Raw genomic sequence first — 22,322 nt, forward strand, 5'->3', positions numbered from 1 at the left:
GTGTGCTATAGATTCTATATGGAGTGTGTGTGTGTTAGTGTGCTATAGATTCTATATGGAGTGTCTGTGTGTTAGTGTGCTATAGATTCTGTATGGAATGTGTGTGTGTGTTAGTGTGCTATAGATTCTATATGGAGTGTGTGTGTGTTAGTGTGCTATAGATTCTATATGGAGTGTGTGTGTGTTAGTGTGCTATAGATTCTATATGGAGTGTGTGTGTGTTAGTGTGCTATAGATTCTATATGGAGTGTGTGTGTGTTAGTGTGCTATAGATTCTATATGGAGTGTCTGTGTGTTAGTGTGCTATAGATTCTGTATGGAATGTGTGTGTGTGTTAGTGTGCTATAGATTCTATATGGAGTGTGTGTGTGTTAGTGTGCTATAGATTCTATATGGAGTGTGTGTGTGTTAGTGTGCTATAGATTCTGTATGGAATGTGTGTGTGTGTTAGTGTGCTATAGATTCTATATGGAGTGTGTGTTAGTGTGCTATAGATTCTATATGGAGTGTGTGTGTTGGTGTGCTATAGATTCTATATGGAGTGTGTGTGTGTTAGTGTGCTATGGATTCTATATGGAGTGTGTGTGTGTTAGTGTGCTATAGATTCTGTATGGAATGTGTGTGTGTGTTAGTGTGCTATAGATTCTATATGGAGTGTCTGTGTGTTAGTGTGCTATAGATTCTGTATGGAATGTGTGTGTGTGTTAGTGTGCTATAGATTCTATATGGAGTGTCTGTGTGTTAGTGTGCTATAGATTCTGTATGGGATGTGTGTGTGTGTTAGTGTGCTATAGATTCTATATGGAGTGTGTGTGTGTTAGTGTGCTATAGATTCTATATGGAGTGTGTGTGTGTTAGTGTGCTATAGATTCTGTATGGAATGTGTGTGTGTGTTAGTGTGCTATAGATTCTATATGGAGTGTGTGTTAGTGTGCTATAGATTCTATATGGAGTGTGTGTTGGTGTGCTATAGATTCTATATGGAGTGTGTGTGTGTTAGTGTGCTATAGATTCTGTATGGAATGTGTGTGTGTGTTAGTGTGCTATAGATTCTATATGGAGTGTGTGTGTTAGTGTGCTATAGATTCTATATGGAGTGTGTGTGTTAGTGTGCTATAGATTCTATATGGAGTGTGTGTGTGTTAGTGTGCTATAGATTCTATATGGAGTGTGTGTGTTAGTGTGCTATAGATTCTATATGGAGTGTGTGTGTGTTAGTGTGCTATAGATTCTATATGGAGTGTGTGTGTTAGTGTGCTATAGATTCTGTATGGAATGTGTGTGTGTGCTATAAAGTCTGTATGGAGTGTGTGTGTGCTATAGACTGACTGAATGATTCACTGACTGAATGATTCACTGACTGACTGATTCACTGTCTCACTGACTGAATAATTCACTGACAGACTTACTGACTGAGTCACTGACTGAATGATTCACTGACTGACTGATTCACTGTCTCACTGACTGAATAATTCACTGACTGACTTACTGACTGAGTCACTGACTGATTCACTGACTCTCTGACCGAATGATTTTCTGACTGAATGATTCACTGACTGACTTACTGACTGAGTCACTGACTGATTCACTGACTCTCTGACCGAATGATTTTCTGACTGAATGATTCACTGACTGACTTACTGACTGAGTCACTGACTGATTCACTGACTCTCTGACCGAATGATTTTCTGACCGAATGTTTCACTGATTCACTCATTGACTGACTCGGTTTATAAATGTGCTGAATTTGTACCGGACTAGCTCACCTGCACCATTATAATGTTCATCTGCATGAATGTGCGGCTCTGCGCTGAACAAACGACACCACAGCACCTCTTCTCAAAACTCTAAATAACACCCACACTGTAAACCGATCAGCCATAACATTAAGACCACTGACCGGTGAAGTGAATAACATTGACTATCTCGTTACCGTGGCACCTGTTGAGGTCTGGGAGATATTAAGCAGCAAGTGAACAGTCGGTTCCGTAAGTTGATGTGTTGGGGTGTAAGGATCTGAGTGACTTTAACACGGGACAGCGTGTGTGTGTGGCTTACCTGGATGCTCTCTGGGAAAGAAGGAGGCGGTGTGATGCTCTGGGCAATGTTCTGCTGGGAAACCTTGGGTCCTGGCAGGGTAAATAAATGGTGTGCGTGTGGTGTATAGTGTGTGTGTGTGTGTGTGTAGCAGTGCTCTGTAATCTCCTCAGCTGTGTATATGTCTACAAATGGTAATGACGGCTCCGTGTGTAGATGCACAGGAATGTAAAGAATGCGTCACTCGCTGAGCTGAACGTGTAGGTGCCTGGGCTTCACTCCGGCTCCTCCACACCGTACACACACCCCGTATACACCCGTACACTCACACGCACACAGTCAGGAATAGGTTTCCTGTGTGTTGCATATGGGTTAGCGAGCGCTCGGTTATATCTCGGTTTTATTTTTAGCCTGTGTGCTGCAGTGGAGTTACAGCCAGTCAGAGTCCTGAGGATTTTTATTTTTTAAAGAATTAAACACTGAAATGACGTTAAAGCGTAAAATTCTTTCCCTTGAGTCGTTCATTAGCAGCGTTGAGTGTCTAAAAACTGAATCGTTCGGAGTTTGGCTGAAATTGCGGTTGTGACACTGACAATACAGGTGCTTATTTAAATATGCAAATTATATTTCATTGAAATACAGTTGCAATAAAAAATATTCACTCCCCAGTGCAAATGAGGTTTATCGTCAAACTTTACAGACTTTCAGCTGTTTGCGATGAACAAATCAAACAAAAGCGATTGAAGTAGTTCAACACAACAAATGCTTCAAGTGTTTCCCCCAAATTCAACTGAAAATGTAACTTATGACTTCTCCAGTTTCAGAATTATTCACCCCCTTCATGATGAGCGTCTTTAGTACTCAGTAGAGCTCCTTTTACTGTTCTGACCTGCTGTAAACGAGATGCAGATCTTCTGCAGCGTTCCTGAGGAATCTTCTCCCGTTCCTCATGAGCAGTGGCCTCCAGGTCAGTAATATTCTCGGGTTTGCGTGCTGCGACCGCCTTCTTCACATCCCACCAGAGATGTTCTATGGGGTTCAAGTCAGGTGACTGTGATGGCCCTGTAGAATCTTCCAGAACTACTTCTGCAACCAAGGCTTGGTGGAATTTGAGGTACGCTTGGGATCATTGTCCTGTTTGAAGATCCAATGACGCCCAAGCTTCAGCTTCCTCACAGACGGCATGATGTTTTCTCCTAGGATTTCCTGATACTTCACTGAATCCATCTCGCCTTCCACACACTTGCAGCTGTCGATCGTTTCCTTTTTCTGCCCCGTCCAGGTATTGCATATAATTTCTACCCCTATCCAGTTCAGGTATTTCATGTGTTCCAGTTCAAGCTCACCTGGTGTAAGTAATGAAGCCCTTGATCAGTTGTATCAGGTGTGCTTGAGACAACACCTGTTCTGCATATCTGTGCTGGTGTGAGGGATTCTGTTCAGGGGGGTGAATAATTTTGAAACTGGTGAAATCATAAGTTGCATTTTCAGTTGAATTTGGGGAAAACACTTGAAACATTCGCTGTGTCGAACTATTTCAATCGTTTTTGTTTGATTTGTTCATCGCAAACAGCTGAAAGTCTGTACATTCTGACACTAAACCTGATTTACAACGATGGTTTAATCATTTTTGCATCATTTCAATTGCAACTTTGCAATTTTGATTGTAATATTACAGTATAGAATATTAATCTTATATTATAAAAATATGATAATTTGATTTTTCTTGGCTAACGTTATGCTATCCTTTCAAATTTATAAAAACCTTTCAGTAAAATATTTTTGATAGAATTGTTTTGCTGTTTAGAATCTATTAAATGAAATGTTATTTAATACTAATTAATGTTCCTAATTTGTTTGATTTAAAAAAAAAACTCTTAAACCATTACGATTTTTACATCTTAAATAAATTTTTTAAAATTTAAATTAATTAAATGTAAAAAAAAATTAAGAATTTTTTTTAAATGCTACAGTTGTAAACTTAATCTTTAATACTAACTTAATTCTAATTAATATTTCTAGTTTAGAACACTTGAGAAAATATTTCTTTGCGTAATTTTAATGGAAAATCTGTTGTTTTTTTAAAGTGAAGTTAAATGTTTCATGTAAATATACGTTTTGTTTAGCACAAAAAATTCAATAAAATGCTGATCTGTGAACTATTTAGTAAAAAATTCATACATTTTTATAAATTTGCCTTTGTTTTGATTATTATAACTTCTTCTGAGTTACGATTTTGCATAATTTAATTATATTAATAAAAAATAACATATTTAACCAACCAGCAAGTTTTTAAATTATTCAATCAATCAAGTTATAATATTTAAGAGCTTTTCTGAATTGTTGAAATGAAAATAGGTGCCTTTGTTTTTTTGAGTATTGAAGCTGTGAGATTTTAGATTGATTTAACATTTAATTTATTATTTCTGAATCATTGTACTTTAAAAAAAAATTAATAATACTCACAATGTAGATTTATTAATAGCTGTTTAACTCTTCGTCCGTTTTGTTACCCCGTGGTTAACGGAGATATAAATGTGTTTCGGCTTTTAGTTTATCTTCTTTATTTTTTGTTGAATTTTTTTTCTCGTAAGAATCAGCTGTTTACGGTGAAGTGTGGCGTTAATCTGTACAACGTCTTGCTTTTTTGCCTCCATACTGTTTATTTCTGTTCCTCTTTAACGCCGAGTCACCGGCGGCCATTTTGTTTTGCAAACCAACTAATCAGTGCCGTAAAATTAGCCATGAAACGGGGAAACGAGTAAAAAATCGTATGTGTACGAGCTTTATCCTGGTACGGTGTTAAAAAGAAAAAAAGAACGTAGTGTGGTTGTAGTTCATTTACGTTATGTCGTGTTTGCGTATTTTAACATTGTTTACAAAAGCAGGAAACTTGATTGAAATTTTTTTTACTGAATCTAATTTTAATGCGTGTTATGATGCAATAACTTGACAGCCAATTAGAAACCAGTATACAGCAAGAACAATACAAAATCAGTCGTCTTCTACGTCCTGGTTTTGGACGGATTTGTACATCACGTTTTCTTTCTCCCACTCCTTTTCCTAGGTTTTGAATAAACTTTATTTAACAGCTGGACTCCATGTTTGAAGAAGAACTCTTGCCTTTTTTTGGACCGGCGTTCAGGCAGGAGTCAGGAAAGAATTTGCTGTGTGTGTGAGAGTGAGTGAGAGAGACCGTCTTCTCTGGAGGTGTGATGTATCTCTTCCCACTTCACACGAATCTAGCTCATTCGAATCCAGCATTAAACTATTTGATATTAACTGGTACACCCCCCCCTTCCCAAAAGCTCCGCCCCCTTCACTACTATGGCATATTTATAACGTTTCCACTCTTGTTTAAACTCGATGTTCCTGTTTGAAAGTCTCGAGACCGCTCCCTGACGTGAGATAAAACGCTTAGCTAGCGTTAAACGTTTATATAGCTAACATCGTTTATACAGATTTATATTATTTATCCCACTGACGAGTTTCTACCAAAAATGTACGAAGATGTAACACTTTACCCGGCGATGATGCACTCTCCAGATACGTTCTAGCTGATGCGTAGAAACGAGATTTACTTTTTTTTAACAGAACACACGTTTGTCAGTTTTAGTTAATTTACGTACAGCAACGTAAACCCTCGTTACCATACGTTATGTCAAGTCAAGCTTTTTATTTTAAAACCAAAACGTGCAGTACTGCAGTGTTCTAAAACGCAAACTAGATACTAGCTACGTCCTCCGATTAGATTAGCAAAGTGATCTAACAGTTGTAGCAACGCGCACTCGCACCTCCGGACACGCCGACGACCTCCACTACGTCCTTCCTACATTTATATTTCTCCGTAACGTCTCCGTACTCGTTTAACCAGGCGCCATGTATGGGCCGCATACCATCAAAACAACAGTTAGACGTTTTTCTTCTGAAAAATACCACCCCCAAACACACACACACACACACACACACACACACACCCCAGTATACTCCACTACTCAAGCAACAGTTCCGCTGTCTGTTGTTGTGGGATTAGTCTCTTCAGCTGGCACCCTACACACACACGCCTGTCTCTGACTCATACATACCTGTGTAATGATCCTCGTTGTCTGTATTGTGTGTTTGTCCTGTGTAAAGTGGGTACAATGTGACTGAGGTGTGTTTTCAGTGCGCGTGCACACACACACACACACACACACACACACGCGCGCGCTACAGGAGATTAACCTGGGTGTGTTTGTCTTGTGCTTGTGGAAGTCCACAGTGGGGTTGGAAATAGGGACGTCACGATACCAAAAATCTAGTAATCGGTACCGATACCACCAAAGGTACACGATACTCGATACCAAAGTCGATACCACGGTGTGGTAAAGTAAATCATTTTTTAAATTGAAATTAGAATCTCTCCTGGAGGACATCCTCCTCTGGCTGATACTGGCACAGAGAGAGGGGGATGTTTTAGTTATCAAACACTGTCTGACAATGACTAATAAGTGCTAAGGTGCACTCCTAAATGTGTGCGCACACAAACGCACACACACACACCTTATACTCTGACTGCATTAGTTTAAATTCACTGATATGGTGGCAGACCAAAAGGATTTATTAAAAGCATAAACATGTGAATAATTATGAGTGACATGAGGCTACATGTATCTGACAGGACGCGGGCTGAATGGAGATGCATGGTGGAACATTAGGAGGTCGTTTATAACACTGCAATGCGTTAGCGTCTTAACAAATAACTGACTATCGCTAACATTACATGGAGCGTAACGTTACCTGGTTTCACGGCCACAATGCAGCTGCCTCAAACAAATATAATATAGGACCGTCTTTCAGGAGCGTCGCCAAATTCCAGGTGTTTCCTCGCTTTGTTTGAAATGAACGATAGTATCGGTTACACACCGGAAACCGATACTAGCTTTCCTCTCTTTTCCTCTCAACGAGTCGGGGCGGAGCTACACTTTTGTAGTGTTTCCCATGTGCTTGTAGTTGTTGTTGTTGTTGTTGTTGTTGTTCACCACTTGTGCACCAACTAAAACACTTGCGCGTATTTGCTGCCCCCATCAGTTCTGGAAGAATTGCAACCCCGGTACATTCATTACCAATGGTACCGTCGCTACTGCAGAAAAACCAGTACCGTCACGTTTTAAGAATGTTGGTACTGAAGTATCGGTTCTTGTGACATCCCTAGTTGGAAAGTGTTGATTGATCCTTTAATCTAAAAAATAAACATTTACCAAAAATGAGTAAAAACTTCATTCGAAACAAAACAAACTTCCAGAATACAATAAAACAAAAAACTTGATACTTTAATTTAATGTGAATAATAATAATAATAATAATAATAATAATAATTCATTTACATGTCTTCATTTAGCAGATGCTTTTATCCAAAGTGACTTACAAATGAGAAAATACAAGCTAATAATAATAAGTAGATAAGGTAAAGTTAGTCAGGAGTCATGACAAACTTTGATGTTGAAGTCAGAAAGATGATAAATAGAGTGATACGGATTGAAAGACGAGCGGGGGAGCGACGCGGGTAGAAAGACGGGGAGCTGGGGGGCGGCGCGGGTAGAAAGACGGGGAGCTGGGGAGCGGCGCGGGTAGAAAGGCGGGGAGCTGGGGAGCGGCGCGGGTAGAAAGGCGGGGCGGCGGCGCGGGTAGAAAGGCGGGGAGCGGGGCGGCGGCGCGGGTAGAAAGGCGGGGAGCGGGGCGGCGGCGCGGGTAGAAAGGCGGGGAGCGGGGCGGCGGCGCGGGTAGAAAGGCGGGGAGCGGGGCGGCGGCGCGGGTAGAAAGGCGGGGAGCGGGGCGGGGAGCGGGGCGGCGGCGCGGGTAGAAAGGCGGGGAGCGGGGCGGCGGCGCGGGTAGAAAGGCGGGGAGCGGGGCGGCGGCGCGGGTAGAAAGGCGGGGAGCGGGGCGGGGAGCGGGGCGGCGGCGCGGGTAGAAAGGCGGGGAGCGGGGCAGCGGCGCGGGTAGAAAGGCGGGGCAGCGGCGGGGGTAGAAAGGCGGGGAGCGGGGCGGCGGCGCGGGTAGAAAGGCGGGGAGCGGGGCGGCGGCGCGGGTAGAAAGGCGGGGAGCGGGGCGGCGGCGCGGGTAGAAAGGCGGGGAGCGGGGCGGCGGCGCGGGTAGAAAGGCGGGGAGCGGGGCGGCGGCGCGGGTAGAAAGGCGGGGAGCGGGGCGGGGAGCGGGGCGGCGGCGCGGGTAGAAAGGCGGGGAGCGGGGCGGCGGCGCGGGTAGAAAGGCGGGGAGCGGGGCGGCGGCGCGGGTAGAAAGGCGGGGAGCGGGGCGGGGAGCGGGGCGGCGGCGCGGGTAGAAAGGCGGGGAGCGGGGCAGCGGCGCGGGTAGAAAGGCGGGGCAGCGGCGGGGGTAGAAAGGCGGGGAGCGGGGCAGCGGCGCGGGTAGAAAGGCGGGGAGCGGGGCAGCGGCGCGGGTAGAAAGGCGGGGAGTAGACTGATGGAAGTAAATATGGAGAGAGAGAGAGACACATGTCCCAACACTCGTTATTTTCTTATCTTCTCGATCTAGAACCTGTCCAGTGTTTAACACTTAGCTCTCAGTTCTTCAAAAAGCTTCTTGAACTGGTCAGTGGCTCTCGCTGTCCAAAGAGGAACCTTTTTATGTTGGATATTTTTCTAAAGGTTCTTTATGTGTCTAGGGTTAGAGTTAGGGTTAGGATTAGCCAAGCCTTCTCATGGTGCGTTCTGCTTAGAACCTTTACTTTACTGTACACGGAACGCTGACAAGACAAACTGAAATCCCATCAGGGTTCTGGATGGAAGCCTTCCGGAAAACCGTTAAGGAATCTTCAGTACTCTTTTGTGGAGGATGATGCACTCTGCCGTATCGTTCTACACGGAACCTCCCAGAGCGACTAACCTGTTTGCTCTTGCTCTAGAGCAGCTGTAAATACGCAGCTGAAACTGGAGACTCCTTCCGTAAACTTTCCGAATATAAATGTCTGTGAGCCGGCTGTTACTATGGAAACGGTTCATAGTAGCGCGGTGATGTGCAGCTGCACGACTTTATAGGAAATGGATCAACACTGTGGTGAGCAGTTCGCCGAGCGCGTGCTAGTCGAGTGACGCGCTTGTATTAGAAACTAGCCGAGCGTGCGGCATGTAATTGGCACGTTGCTCCTGAAAGGGGTGTGTGTGTGTGTGTGTGTGTGTGGTAAACCTGTAATCATCAGCAGGAAGTGTGTCAACATTTTTAACCCCAGAAACGCTGCAGCACGTCATTGCCCTGTTCACACGCCACACGCAGGGAAGGTTTACAGAAATATTACTACGTCTCTGCGACTTTAATTATTTGTTTATTTATTTATTTATTTGTTTGTGTCTTAAAGATTTATTTGCACACGAGATCTTAACGAAGAGGATCGTTTACTGATATTTTAACGAACAGGAAGCAGAACTAGGTTTAGATTCAGGTTTCCTTCTGTAAGCGTAAACGGTTTCTTTATAAACAAATTCATTCACTTTCCGGTAGAATTAAACAGAATAACATTATTATTATTATTATTATTATTATTATTACTACTACTACTACTAATAATAATAATATTAATAACAGTAATATTAAGATATTTATACTGATTATGGCTTTGTTTTATATAATAAATTTGGACACTTTGGTTAACGTGTTTGCTAACTTCTCATTTTTGTTGTAAACTTTACTGTAAAATTGCTTTTTAAAAAACTTCAAGGAAAAAAAATCAGCGTTTTCTTTCACACCTTTGACATAAAATAGAGACGAGAGCTGAGCAGTGTCAAAATTTATTTCACATTTATTTTTAATTCATATTTAAGTTTTTAAAAGCTAACTTTCAACTGAGTTTATTTGATTTTGTCGTTACAAAGTCTTTACAACGTGTGTAATGTTTTTCCAACAGTTCATTTTTTCCCTCCTTTTAGTACTTTTTTTGTAGCCAATTAATAAATGCCGTTGAACTTGAAACGTTTTCTTACTTTTTTAATTATATCAAGTTTAAAAATATATAATATATATAATTTCGTACTGAATTTTTGAAATTGTAATTTTTTTTTTTAAATCTCCTTTTTGTCTACATTTTTAACATCAGATTTTTTTTTCCTTATATGATGTAATAATTAAAAAAAAAAAAGTTTTTCTTTTTGATTCTGTTTGGTAAACATCACCGAACAGTTCTTTTTTTTTTTTCTTCATTTAAATTTGCACTCAATTTATAAAGTATTTATTTTTGTTTATAATTTTGATGAGCTGCTTTTTTCACCCTTACGTTTTTTATAGCACTTCAAGACACTAATGTACTGACGTGTTTTTACGCTTGAGAAATCACCTCAGGCCTGCGTTATATTTGTAACGTATATTAAAATATTGTTCATGTATATATTTTCTGACCCCAGCTGTGTGCGTTAGAGCCGAGTTCAGAGTGTTAAACTAGAAAACGTGTGTGTGTGTGTTGAGAATGTAGAGTATTTGACGTGATGCCCGAGGGCTTAAACACTACACAAACTACATAAACACTTTCTCCTCACACCCAAACACACACACACACACACACACACACACACACACACACACACACACACAGAGAGAAATAAACCCATGCTCTGATTCAGGAAAACACACATTCAGTATAAAGTGTTTATCAGGACATTTAATAACCAGTATGGTTTATGAGGACCCACCTTTCCCAACATCCGTCCAATAAAATACGTGTCACATAAACACACATGGGTACACACACGCACACACACGTTCACACGTATAAATTGTCACAGTGAAAGGAGAGTTCAGTTTCACTGTAACCATTAGGGGGTGTAAACTGTATGGTGATTGGCTGTAAGTGTAGGAAGCGTGTGATTTGATCTGCAGCAGAGTTTCCTATGAGCGGAGGACAAAGTTTAAACGTCAGTATCGCAGCCGATCATGTAATTGCTGTTGTGTGTCGTAAAAATCCTAATCGAGATCAGTATTCAATTAATTGCGCAGCCCTAATGGATGGACAGATAAATGGTAGATTGGAATAATGAATGGATAGACGGGCTAGAAGACAGGATGAGGGGATGATGACTAATAAACCCCGCCTCCTGGATGACCAGGTGAAAACAAGAGAAAGCAGTGATCCTCATAACATTCCTCACGGTGTTCCTCATAACATTCCTCATGGTGTCTCCTTGCTGTGTTTCTCACCGTGTCTCCTCACAGTGTTCCTTGCAGTATTCCTCGTCACATTCCTCAGTGTTCCTCTCTGGGTTCCACACAGTTTCTCACTTTGTGTTCATGTCTCCTCAACAAGGCTCCTCACTATGTTCCTCTGTGTTCCTCACCTCTTCGCGGTGTCTCCTGATTATCCCGAGGAGTTAATGGGGCTAATGAAGTGGATGTTGTGTTCTGAGGCTCTGTGAGATGTTTGCTGGATGATCTCACACCGATGTGTTTACATTTCTCACTAAGTTGTGTACACACTTGCTCCACACTCTGTAGGGCACACACTCCTCTGTGCATAAGTATTTATCATGGCTGTGACCTTTCCACCATTTTGTAATGTTACAATCTGGACCTGAAATGGATTTTTTAAAATTTTATTTATTTATTTATTTATTTTAAATAAAGTTTAGTGATTGCACCATCGCAGCTCTGCCTGGAATCGATGAACCTTCTGTGGTCCACTCACCATGTTACCTCCTTGCTAATGTTCCTCATTGTTTTTCTCTCTGTGTAGACCTATTTGCCATGTTCTTTGCTTTGTTCCTCACCTTCTCGCGGTGTTACTAATCTTCTTGCTACATTCCTTATTGTGTTTCTGTCTGTTTTCCTCTGTTTCATGCCACTTCTCCTAACTGTGTGCCCCACCTCCTCCTTGTGCTCCTCACCTTCTCGCTATGTTCCTCTCGGTCGTCTTCTTCCTCCTTTTCTTCCTTCTTCTTCTTCATTCTTCTCCATCTCTTCCTCCCCATCCTTCTTCTGCTTATTTTACTGCTTTTTCTCTTCCTCCTCCCCCTTCTTCTTCTTCTTCTTCTTCTTCTTCTTCTTCTTTTCCTCCTACTCCGCTTCCTCTTCTTTTTTTCTTCCTTTTCCTCCTCATCCTTCCTTCCTTCGTCTTTTCCTCCTTATTCTTCTTTTTTCTTCTTTCTCATGTCCTCCTTCTTCTTTTCCTCCTCCTTTCTTCCTTCTGCTTGAAAAATGAAAGTTGTAGAGACCTGAAGCTTGGCCATTAGATAGATGTTATAGATACTAGGATTTTTGCTCAATCTGCATAAATTTGGTTTCAAACCACTCGTCAGTGAGAACCTCTAATCCTCAAAACCATGTCGTGATTTATAAACAATATGGCCACCACATGTCAGTCAGATTTAAGGAGGCGGAGCCTAATTTTACTCAAACAGCCATAACTCATTTCATAGGTTTCAGAGGCTTCATAGCCTACACGAGAAGTTTCTGAGGACATATGCAAAGTTTGGGGTGTGGCCATCAGTGTTGGGCGGGGCTAGCTGTTGTGTCAGGCACCTGTTTCTTAGGAACCAGAAGTCTGATCAAGCTGAAATTGGACCTGCTGCATCACTGAGCAAATCTGTATGTGGATTTTTGATGAGATCTAATTACTTTAGGGGGAAAAAAAACATGGCTGCCATCAGCCAATCAGATTTCATCAGGTGCTTAGCAGTGTTAACATTGAGCTATTGTCATGAGACTTAAATGGGAGGTTCGAGTCTCTGGTTACTGTCTGATTGATGTGGTCTCACTCAGCCTGGCCTCTGGGGGCTCTGTTCATATTCGTCACATTTTGTGTTCCTGTCTGCTCAAACCATACAATATTGTCTTTTTTGTAAAACTTCAGATAATTTGCATAATATGCTAATCCTACTTTTGTAGGTGGAGGTGTGGTCATTCATGGGGCGGAGTTAAGTCCAGATAGCTGTTTCTCAGAGAGTAAAAGTCTGTTTGAGCTGAAATATGGTGTGCTGCATCTGTCTGCTAATCCGTACCGGGATCTTTAATCATTACTGAATTACTAAAAAACATTTCAGCCAATCAGCTTCCAGCAGGCATTTCACACAACCGGCATTGAGCCATCATCACAAACCTTGAGCTGTGTGTGTGTGTGCACGTGCATGTGTGCTAGCTTTATTTTATGTGCAGCACTGCAGGAGCTGTTCAGGAAGAGTGCTTGGACCCCGCAGATCGCTGCTTGCAGCTATATTCTTTTAGTATTTGTTTCTTTCTTTCATTTCGTTTTCCTCTCTCTCTCTCTTTCTGTCTCTCTCTTATTCTCATATCCCTCTGTTGTGCCCTTTTTCATTTTCCATGGGAATCCCAAGTCCATATATGGCCGTCAGTGGAGACTTCTACATTCTCTTCTCTCATCCTATTCTCTGTCCTATACACACTCGCGTGCGTACACACACACTCGCACAAGCATGAAGGAATTCCTTTTGTGGAAGTAGTGGTGTTCTCCCCCCGACGTCCTCGGCTTGGAGGAGGAGGAGGAAGAGGTGGGAGCTTCACACACTTACTTATCTGGGAATTTTCTCTCTGGAATGCTCCTGTTAGCCTGCTAGTGCCTCTCTAGGTGGCCTACACAGAACAGAAGAAGAGAGGGATCGGGTCACAGCCACACACACACACTCACGCTCTCTCCTCTTCCTTTATAAGGAAGTGTGCACTTTATCAGAAGTCCTCCAGTCCTGCTGTAGACTCTGCTGAATCATTACAGAAACAAGCGTTTAGTTTCCTAAAGCATTACGTCCCCGAGTGTTTTATTCCTCTTACACCACCACAGCTTTACCATCTGTAGTCACGGGTTACTTCCTGTTCTCACTTGTGTTAGAGCAGCTATAAATATCAGCGTCACGTTGGTGAGAAACCGCAAACACGCGTAAACTGCTCTGTCTTACAGTTCACGTTTATGTGGAGCGTCCTCTGTCCGAGTCCCGCTGAGTCATCTGTTACTATAGAAACCATAAAGTGTAACGTATATTTACAAACATTTAGGAGTACGGTTGAAGTTTTACTTTTCTTATTTATTTTTAGAGATGGTAACGTGAACGTGCCACAATATAACACACAAGTAGGCATGAGAAAACTTGAGCTGGTCAATTATGACGGAATTTAGGAACATCGTGTGAGCCATGACACGTTAATTTACCTTCTGATAAATTAAATGTAATATTTTCAGTTCATTTTACAGACTGTATGCGAAAAACAATTGTTAACCCGTTCCTGTATATATCTGAATAATCTCATATAGGATGTGATTGGGTGAGTTCATTTACCGTCAGATGCAAAGCTCTTTAGTTTAATGGTGTTCATTAGGGATGCACCGATCAGGATTTTTACAGCCCATACCGATCCAGATACCAGTCTTTTATTGTTTAAACTTTAATCAGGAGGTCATCAACAGTTAAATGTAAGCTCTCTGCTCATGGTCACTGTTAATTGAATTAAAATAATAGCAATGAGAAATACTGTTGGTTAATTGATAAATAAACAATCAAAATATTTATTTTTAAATATCTTAAACAATAGAGAGTCCTAATTAAAAGTAGATTAACTCAAACATGATCCATATTAGGAAAAAGGCTAATCGCTTCCTAAGGAAATAGCGAACTAAACTTCTCATTTTATTGAGATTTTATGAAGTTCTTATATCTATTTTTATATTAAATGATTGATTTATAACTAAGCACATTTTCTGTCTTTACATTTTACTAGTTTTATTTTTGTTTGTTTCAGTTTTAAATCGGTGCCCCCAGTACAGTGTTGCCATGTCTGCTGATATTGCGTTTTTAGGGGTTTAAATCAGAACATGGAAACTGGAGTTGGCGTTTCTGTTGATATCTGGCAACCGTGAGTTTAAATGAAGTGAATTAGAGTTAGTGAAGAGCACCAGCATACTGTATGTTTACAGACTGAACAGTTGCTAATCTTGATTGTGATTAGTGAGGAATTATTTAATAAAGAAGTTTGAATGAAACCCACATTGTAGCGATAGGATTATTATTAATTTACTCCGCCCGATGGCGCTGTGTCTGCGGGTTCAGGTCATTTTGCGGGATCAATAAAAGATGGCGGTTCTGAGATCGGGAAGTTGAAGCAGATAATGTACAGAGTTACTCGTCATCATAATGGCTTCTCTGCAGTATTTCCACACTTGTTCGGTTGACTGAGGAGATGAAAAGCAGTGTGACAGTAACTGTTGCGCGGTGTAGATGCATTTTGGACTTGTAGTTTTTATTCCAATTGTATTATACAACTCCGAACAGGTCACTCGCACTGGTGCGAATAAATATTTATTCACAATCGCCACAAAGTACTTTTCAATCGTAAATGCGAGTCAGATGGTCGCACTGTAGAGCCCTGATTCCACTTTAAACACTCTTACCGCACAGCTTCTGTCTGTCTCTCTGTCTCTTGCTGTCTGTCTGTCTGTCTCTCTCTCTCTCTATCTCTCTCTGTCGGTCTCTCTGTCTCTCGCTATCTCTTTCTGTATTTCTCTCTCTCATTTTGAATGTAAACCTCTGAATCAGATTTTATTTATTTATTTAAAGGAATTTTAAAATGGACTTCAGCACTGATGCGGAATCTTTCCCAAAAGCATCGTCCACAATAACTTCCCACACCTGAACCCTCAGCACCTCAACACACGCACAGATTTGAGGGTGTGAGATAGTGGGGTGTGAGAGAGTGAGAGTTGTGTGTGTCGGATCAGATCACTACCTGGAATTCTTCACTGGCATGATGAAAAATTCTGGTAAACAAACTGCGTGTGTGTGCGTCTCATAAGTGAGCGAGCGAGTTTAACCGTCCGCGTGTAAACCGCTAGTTTTCACCACCTTCACTTATTTAATATTCAAATCTTTTCATATTAGACATGATTGATAATCGAGTGCGACGCAATTCCGAGTGCTGATTGGCTGAGGAGCTCTGTCTGTTTACCCGCTGTACTTATATAACGGTTATAAAGCTCTGTGATAATCCAGTGATGATTTCAGTCATTTATCGACCACTGAAACCACACAAATACTTAATTAAGGAGTTTCCAGATGTTTTTATGGGGAATTATCCCTCACTTTGATAGACTCGTAATCCTCGGGGATTTCAGCAGACTCGTGTGTTGTCCAGCTAATTGTTGAGCCTTGACTTGGTACAGCTTGTGAATGCTCTCCTCATGTTCCTGCTCACGCTCTTGATCTAGTGTTTTCACATTACCTGACCGTGTTATATCTCATCTCCAGCCTGTTATACTATGAGTCCTCACTTGTTTTAACATTACAAGACCCACTACGATCACGCCGACTGTCCGTGTCCATCTGATTTACTTCGTGATGATCCGAATGGTGCGGATGATCTTAATCAGTTCAATGCCATCTCTGCTAATGTTTAACACTGTCTCCCAAAAATGCCAAACAATATAAAGGAAAGTCTGAACCCTGGCTCAATGAGGATACCCTGAGCTCTTCATCAGATCTGGGGAGGGGAGGAGAGAGGAGTAGAGCGGAGGGGGGGAGAGAAGAGGGGAGAGGAGGCGAGAGAAGAGGGAGGAGGAGTGGAGAGAGGAGAGAACAGAGAGGAGTCGAGGAGAAGAGTAGGAGAGAGTAGTACTGTAGGAGAGAGGAGAGGAGTAGAGGAGAAGAGAGGAGGCGAGAAGAGAGAGGAGTGGAGAGAGGAGAGGAGGCGAGAGGAGTAGAGGAGAAGAGAGAGGAGGAGTGGAGAGAGGAGAGGAGGCGAGAGGAGAAGAGAGAGGAGGAGTGGAGAGAAGAGAGGAGGAGTGGAGAGAGGAGAGGAGTCGAGGAGAAGAGAGGAGGCGAGAGAGAGGAGAGGAGGTGAGAGGAGTAGAGTAGAGGAGGAGTGGGGAGAGGAGTAGAGGAGAAGAGAGGAGGCGAGAAGAGAGAGGAGAGGAGAGGAGTAGAGGAGAAGAGAGGAGGCGAGAGAGAGGAGTGGAGAGAGGAGAGGAGGTGAGAGGAGTAGAGTAGAGGAGGAGTGGGGAGAGGAGTAGAGGAGAAGAGAGGAGGCGAGAGGAGTAGAGGAGAAGAGAGAGGAGGAGTGGAGAGTAGAGAAGAGAGGAGTGGAGAGAAGAGAGGAGTAGAGGAGGAGTGGAGAGGAGAGGAGTAGAGGAGAAGAGAGGAGAGGAGTAGAGGAGAAGAGAGGAGGCGAGAGAGAGGAGTGGAGAGAGGAGAGGAGTAGAGTAGAGGAGGAATGGGGAGAGGAGTAGAGGAGAAGAGAAGAGAGAGGAGAGGAGCCGAGAGGAGTAGAGGAGAAGAGAGAGGAGGAGTGGAGAGAGGAGAGGAGTAGAGGAGAAGAGAGGAGGTGAGTAGAGGAGAAGAGAGGAGGCGAGAGAGAGGAGTGGAGAGAAGAGGTGAGAGGAGTAGAGTAGAGGAGGAGTGGAGTGGAGAGTAGAGAAGAGAGGAGTGGAGAGAGGAGAGGAGAGGAGTAGAGGAGAAGAGAGGAGGCGAGAGAGAGGAGTGGAGAGAAGAGAGGAGAGGAGTAGAGTAGAGGAGGAGTGGGGAGAGGAGTAGAGGAGAAGAGAGGAGGTGAGAGGAGTAGAGGAGAAGAGAGAGGAGGAGTTGAGAGAAGAGAGGAGTGGAGAGAAGAGGTGAGAGGAGTAGAGTAGAGGAGGAGTGGAGAGTAGAGAAGAGAGGAGTGGAGAGAGGAGAGGAGTAGAGGAGAAGAGAGGAGGCGAGAGAGAGGAGTGGAGAGAAGAGAGGAGAGGAGGTGAGAGGAGTAGAGTAGAGGAGGAGGTGAGAGGAGTAGAGTAGAGGAGGAGTGGGGAGAGGAGTAGAGGAGAAGAGAGGAGGTGAGAGGAGTAGAGGAGAAGAGAGAGGAGGAGTTGAGAGAAGAGAGGAGTGGAGAGAAGAGGTGAGAGGAGTAGAGTAGAGGAGGAGTGGAGAGTAGAGAAGAGAGGAGTGGAGAGGAGAGGAGTAGAGGAGAAGAGAGGAGGCGAGAGAGAGGAGTGGAGAGAAGAGAGGAGAGGAGGTGAGAGGAGTAGAGTAGAGGAGGAGGTGAGAGGAGTAGAGTAGAGGAGGAGTGGGGAGAGGAGTAGAGGAGAAGAGAGGAGGTGAGAGGAGTAGAGGAGAAGAGAGAGGAGGAGTTGAGAGAAGAGAGGAGTGGAGAGAAGAGGTGAGAGGAGTAGAGTAGAGGAGGAGTGGAGAGTAGAGAAGAGAGGAGTGGAGAGAGGAGAGGAGTAGAGGAGAAGAGAGGAGGCGAGAGAGAGGAGTGGAGAGAAGAGAGGAGAGGAGGTGAGAGGAGTAGAGTAGAGGAGGAGGTGAGAGGAGTAGAGTAGAGGAGGAGTGGGGAGAGGAGTAGAGGAGAAGAGAGGAGGTGAGAGGAGTAGAGGAGAAGAGAGAGGAGGAGTGGAGAGAAGAGGTGAGAGGAGTAGAGTAGAGGAGGAGTGGAGAGTAGAGAAGAGAGGAGTGGAGAGAGGAGAGGAGTAGAGGAGAAGAGAGGAGGCGAGAGAGAGGAGTGGAGAGAAGAGAGGAGAGGAGGTGAGAGGAGTAGAGTAGAGGAGGAGTGGGGAGAGGAGTAGAGGAGAAGAGAGGAGGCGAGAGGAGTAGAGGAGAAGAGAGGAGGAGTTGAGAAGAGAGGAGTGGAGAGAAGAGGTGAGAGGAGTAGAGTAGAGGAGGAGTGGAGAGTAGAGAAGAGAGGAGTGGAGAGAGGAGAGGAGTAGAGAAGAGAGGAGGCGAGAGAGGAGTGGAGAGAAGAGAGGAGAGGAGGTGAGAGGAGTAGAGTAGAGGAGGAGTAGAGGAGAAGAGAGGAGGCGAGAGGAGTAGAGGAGAAGAGAGAGGAGGAGTTGAGAGAAGAGAGGAGTAGAGGAGGAGTGGAGAGAAGAGAGAAGAGGAGTGGAGAGGAGTAGAGGAGAAGAGAGGAGGTGAGAGAGAGGAGTGGAGAGAGGAGAGGAGGTGAGAGGAGTGGGGAGAGGAGTAGAGGAGAAGAGAGGAGGCGAGAAGAGAGGAGAGGAGGCGAGAGGAGTAGAGGAGAAGAGAGAGGAGGAGTGGAGAGAGGAGAGGAGTAGAGGAGAAGAGAGGAGGTGAGTAGAGGAGAAGAGAGGAGGCGAGAGAGAGGAGTGGAGAGGTGAGAGGAGTAGAGTAGAGGAGGAGTGGGGAGAGGAGTAGAGGAGAAGAGAGGAGGCGAGAAGAGAGAGGAGAGGAGGCGAGAGGAGTAGAGGAGAAGAGAGAGGAGGAGTGGAGAGAGGAGAGGAGTAGAGGAGAAGAGAGGAGGTGAGTAGAGGAGAAGAGAGGAGGCGAGAGAGAGGAGTGGAGAGAAGAGCGGAGAGGAGGTGAGAGGAGTAGAGTAGAGGAGGAGTGGAGAGAAGAGAGGAGTAGAGGAGGAGTAGAGAGGAGAGGAGTAGAGGAGAAGAGAGGAGGCGAGAGAGAGGAGTGGAGAGAGGAGAGGAGGTGAGAGGAGTAGAGGAGAAGAGAGGAGGCGAGAGGAGTAGAGGAGAAGAGAGAGGAGGAGTGGAGAGTAGAGAAGAGAGGAGTGGAGAGAGGAGAGGAGTAGAGGAGAAGAGAGAGGAGAGGAGAGGAGGAGAAGAGAGAGGAGAGGAGTAGAGGAGAAGAGAGGAGGTGAGAAGAGAGAGGAGTGGAGAGAAGAGAGGAGAGGAGGAGAAGAGAGAGGAGGAGTGGAGAGAAGAGAGGAGGCGAGGAGGTGAGAGGAGTGGAGAGAAGAGAGGAGAGGAGGCGAGAGGAGTAGAGTAGAGGAGGAGTGGAGAGAGGAGGAGAGGAGGCGAGAAGAGAGAGGAGAGGAGGCGAGAAGAGAGAGGAGGAGTGGAGAGAGGAGAGGAGTAGAGGAGAAGAGAGGAGGCGAGAAGAGAGAGGAGAGGAGGAGTGGAGAGAAGAGAGGAGTGGAGGAGAAGAGAGGAGGCGAGAAGAGAGAGGAGAGGAGGAAAAGAGAGGGGAGGAGTGGAGAGAAGAGAGGAGAGGAGGCGAGAAGAGTAGAGGAGAAGAGAGAGGAGGAGTGGAGAGAGGAGAAGAGAGGAGAAGTGGAGAGTAGAGAAGAGAGGAGGCAAGAAGAGAGGAGTGGAGAGAGGAGAGGAGAAGAGAGGAGGCGAGAGAGGAGTGGAGAGTGGAGAGGAGTAGAGGAGAAGAGAGGAGAGGAGTAGAGGAGAAGAGAGGAGGCGAGAGAGGAGTGAGGAGAGGAGAGGAGTGGAGAGAGGAGTAGAGGAGTGGAGAGAGGAGTAGAGGAGTGGAGAGGAGTGGAGAGTAGAGAAGAGAGGAGTAGAGGAGAAGAGAGGAGGCGAGAAGAGAGAGGACTGGAGAGAAGAGAGTAGAGGAGAAGAGAGAGGGGGAGTAGAGGAGGAGTGGAGAGAAGAGAGGAGTGGAGAGAAGAGAGAGGAGTGGAGAGAGGAGAGGAGGCGAGAGGAGTGGAGAGAAGAGAGTAGAGCAGAAGAGAGAGGAGGAGTAGAGGCCGAGAGGAGAAGAGAGAGGAGGAGTGGAGAGTAGAGAGGAGAGGAGTAGAGGAGAAGAGAGGAGTGGAGAGAAGAGAGGAGGCGAGAGAGAGGAGTGGAGAGAAGAGAGGAGAGGAGGCGAGAGGAGTAGAGGAGAAGAGAGAGGAGGAGTGGAGAGTAGAGAAGAGAGGAGTGGAGAAGAGAGGAGGAGTAGAGGAGGAGTGGAGAGAAGAGAGGAGAGGAGAAGAGAGAGGAGGAGTGGAGAGAGGAGAGGAGTAGAGGAGAAGAGAGGAGGTGAGCGAGAGGAGTGGAGAGAAGAGAGGAGGCGAGAGAGGAGGAGTTGAGAGTAGAGAAGAGAGGAGTGGAGAGAGGAGAGGAGGGGAGGAGTGGAGAGGAGTAGAGGAGGAGTGGAGAGAAGAGAGGAGTAGGGGAGGAGGAGTAGAGGAGAAGAGAGGAGGCGAGGAGAAGAGAGGAGGAGTGGAGAGTAGAGAAGAGAGGAGTGAGGAGAGGAGTGAGGAGGGGAGTAGAGGAGAGGTGGAGAGGAGTAGAGAGGAGTAGGGGAGGAGGAGTGGAGAGAGGAGAGGAGAAGAGAGGAGGTGAGAAGAGAGAGGAGTAGAGGAGGAGAGGAGTAGAGGAGAAGAGAGGAGGTGAGAAGAGAGGAGTGGAGAGGAATAGAGGAGGCTAGAGGAGGAGTGGAGAGAGGAGAGGAGTAGAGGAGAAGAGAGGAGGCGAGAAGAGGGAGGAGTGGAGAGGAGTGGAGAAGAGAGGAATAGAGGAGGAGTGGAGAAAAGAGAGGAGTAGAGGAGGAGTGGAGAGAAGAGAGGAGTAGAGGAGGAGTGGAGAGAAGATAGAGGAGGAGTGGAGAGAAGAGAGAGGAGTAGAGGAGGAGTGGAGAGAAGGGAGAGGAGGAAGAGAGTAGTAGAGTAGGAGAGAGCAGAGGAAGAGAGAGGAGAAGAGGAGAGGAGGAGTGGAGAGAAGAGAGAGGAGTAGAGGAGGAGTGGAGAGAAGAGAGGAGTAGAGGAGGAGTGGAGAGAAGGGAGAGGAGAAGAGTAGTAGAGTAAGAGAGGAGTAGAGGAAGAGTGGAGGAGGGAAGAGGAGAGGAGGCAAGAGAGGAAGAGAGTAGTAGAGTAGGAGAGCAGAAGAAGAGAGAGGAGGAGAAAAGAGAGGAGTAGTGAGGAGGAGTGGAGAGAAGAGAGAGGAGTAGAGGAGGGGAGGGGAGAGGAGAGAGGAGTGGAGAGAAGAGAGGAGTAGAAGAGGGGAGGCGAGTGTTGAGGAGGTGAGAGGAGTCGAGGAGAGAGCGAGGAGAGGAAGAGAGGAGTGGAGGAGAGGATGCAAGAGAGTAGGAGAGGAAGAGAGGAGGAGGAGAGAGGAGAGAGGAGAGAGGGCTTGTTTTGTTGCTGCACTTACACTCTGAACTGTTTATTAGAGCTGACTCTACACCATGATTTTACAGCAAACCTCAAAACACAGCTTTCTGCTTTGACCTTTAATTGTAGTTGATTAGTGCAGGGTCCGGTCCGGTGTGTGTGTGTATGTGTGTGTGTGTGTGTGCTGTAGTTGATTAGTGCAGGGTCCGGTCCGGTGTGTGTGTGTATGTGTGTGTGTGTGTGCTGTAGTTGAGTAGTGCAGGGTCCGGTCCGGTGTGTGTGTGTGTGTGTGCTGTAGTTGAGTAGTGCAGGGTCTGGACCGGTGTGTGTGTGTGTGTGTGTGCTGTAGTTGATTAGTGCAGGGTCCGGTCCGGTGTGGTGTGGTGTGTGCTGTAGTTGATTAGTGCAGGGTCCTGTGTGTGTGTGTGTGTGTGTGTGTGTGCGCTGTAGTTGATTAGTGCAGGGTCCTGTGTGTGTGTGTGTGTGTGTGTGTGTGTGTGTGTGTGTGTGTGTGTGTGCGCGCTGTAGTTGATTAGTGCAGGGTCCTG

At 45.0% G+C, this 22,322-nt stretch overlaps 1 protein-coding gene across 6 annotated transcripts in view; it reads left to right on the forward strand.

The window, feature by feature from the left end:
• Positions 1-22,322, forward strand: part of ppp1r12a (protein phosphatase 1, regulatory subunit 12A) — a 73,941-nt gene that overhangs the window by 10,311 nt on the left and 41,308 nt on the right. The window contains exon 1 of one of the 6 annotated variants that reach the window (XM_053649819.1): positions 19,760-20,701. The exons of 4 other annotated variants lie outside the window; for them this stretch is intronic. The gene's annotated coding sequence lies outside the window, so the exon portion shown is untranslated. Of the gene's footprint in view, positions 1-19,759; positions 20,702-21,108; positions 21,136-22,322 lie in introns of those variants that run through there. One more of the 6 variants, XM_053649820.1, reaches the window with a different exon arrangement.

The sequence above is a fragment of the Ictalurus furcatus genome, chromosome 19, assembly GCF_023375685.1.
Source record: "Ictalurus furcatus strain D&B chromosome 19, Billie_1.0, whole genome shotgun sequence".
In the NCBI taxonomy this organism is placed as follows: domain Eukaryota; kingdom Metazoa; phylum Chordata; class Actinopteri; order Siluriformes; family Ictaluridae; genus Ictalurus; species Ictalurus furcatus.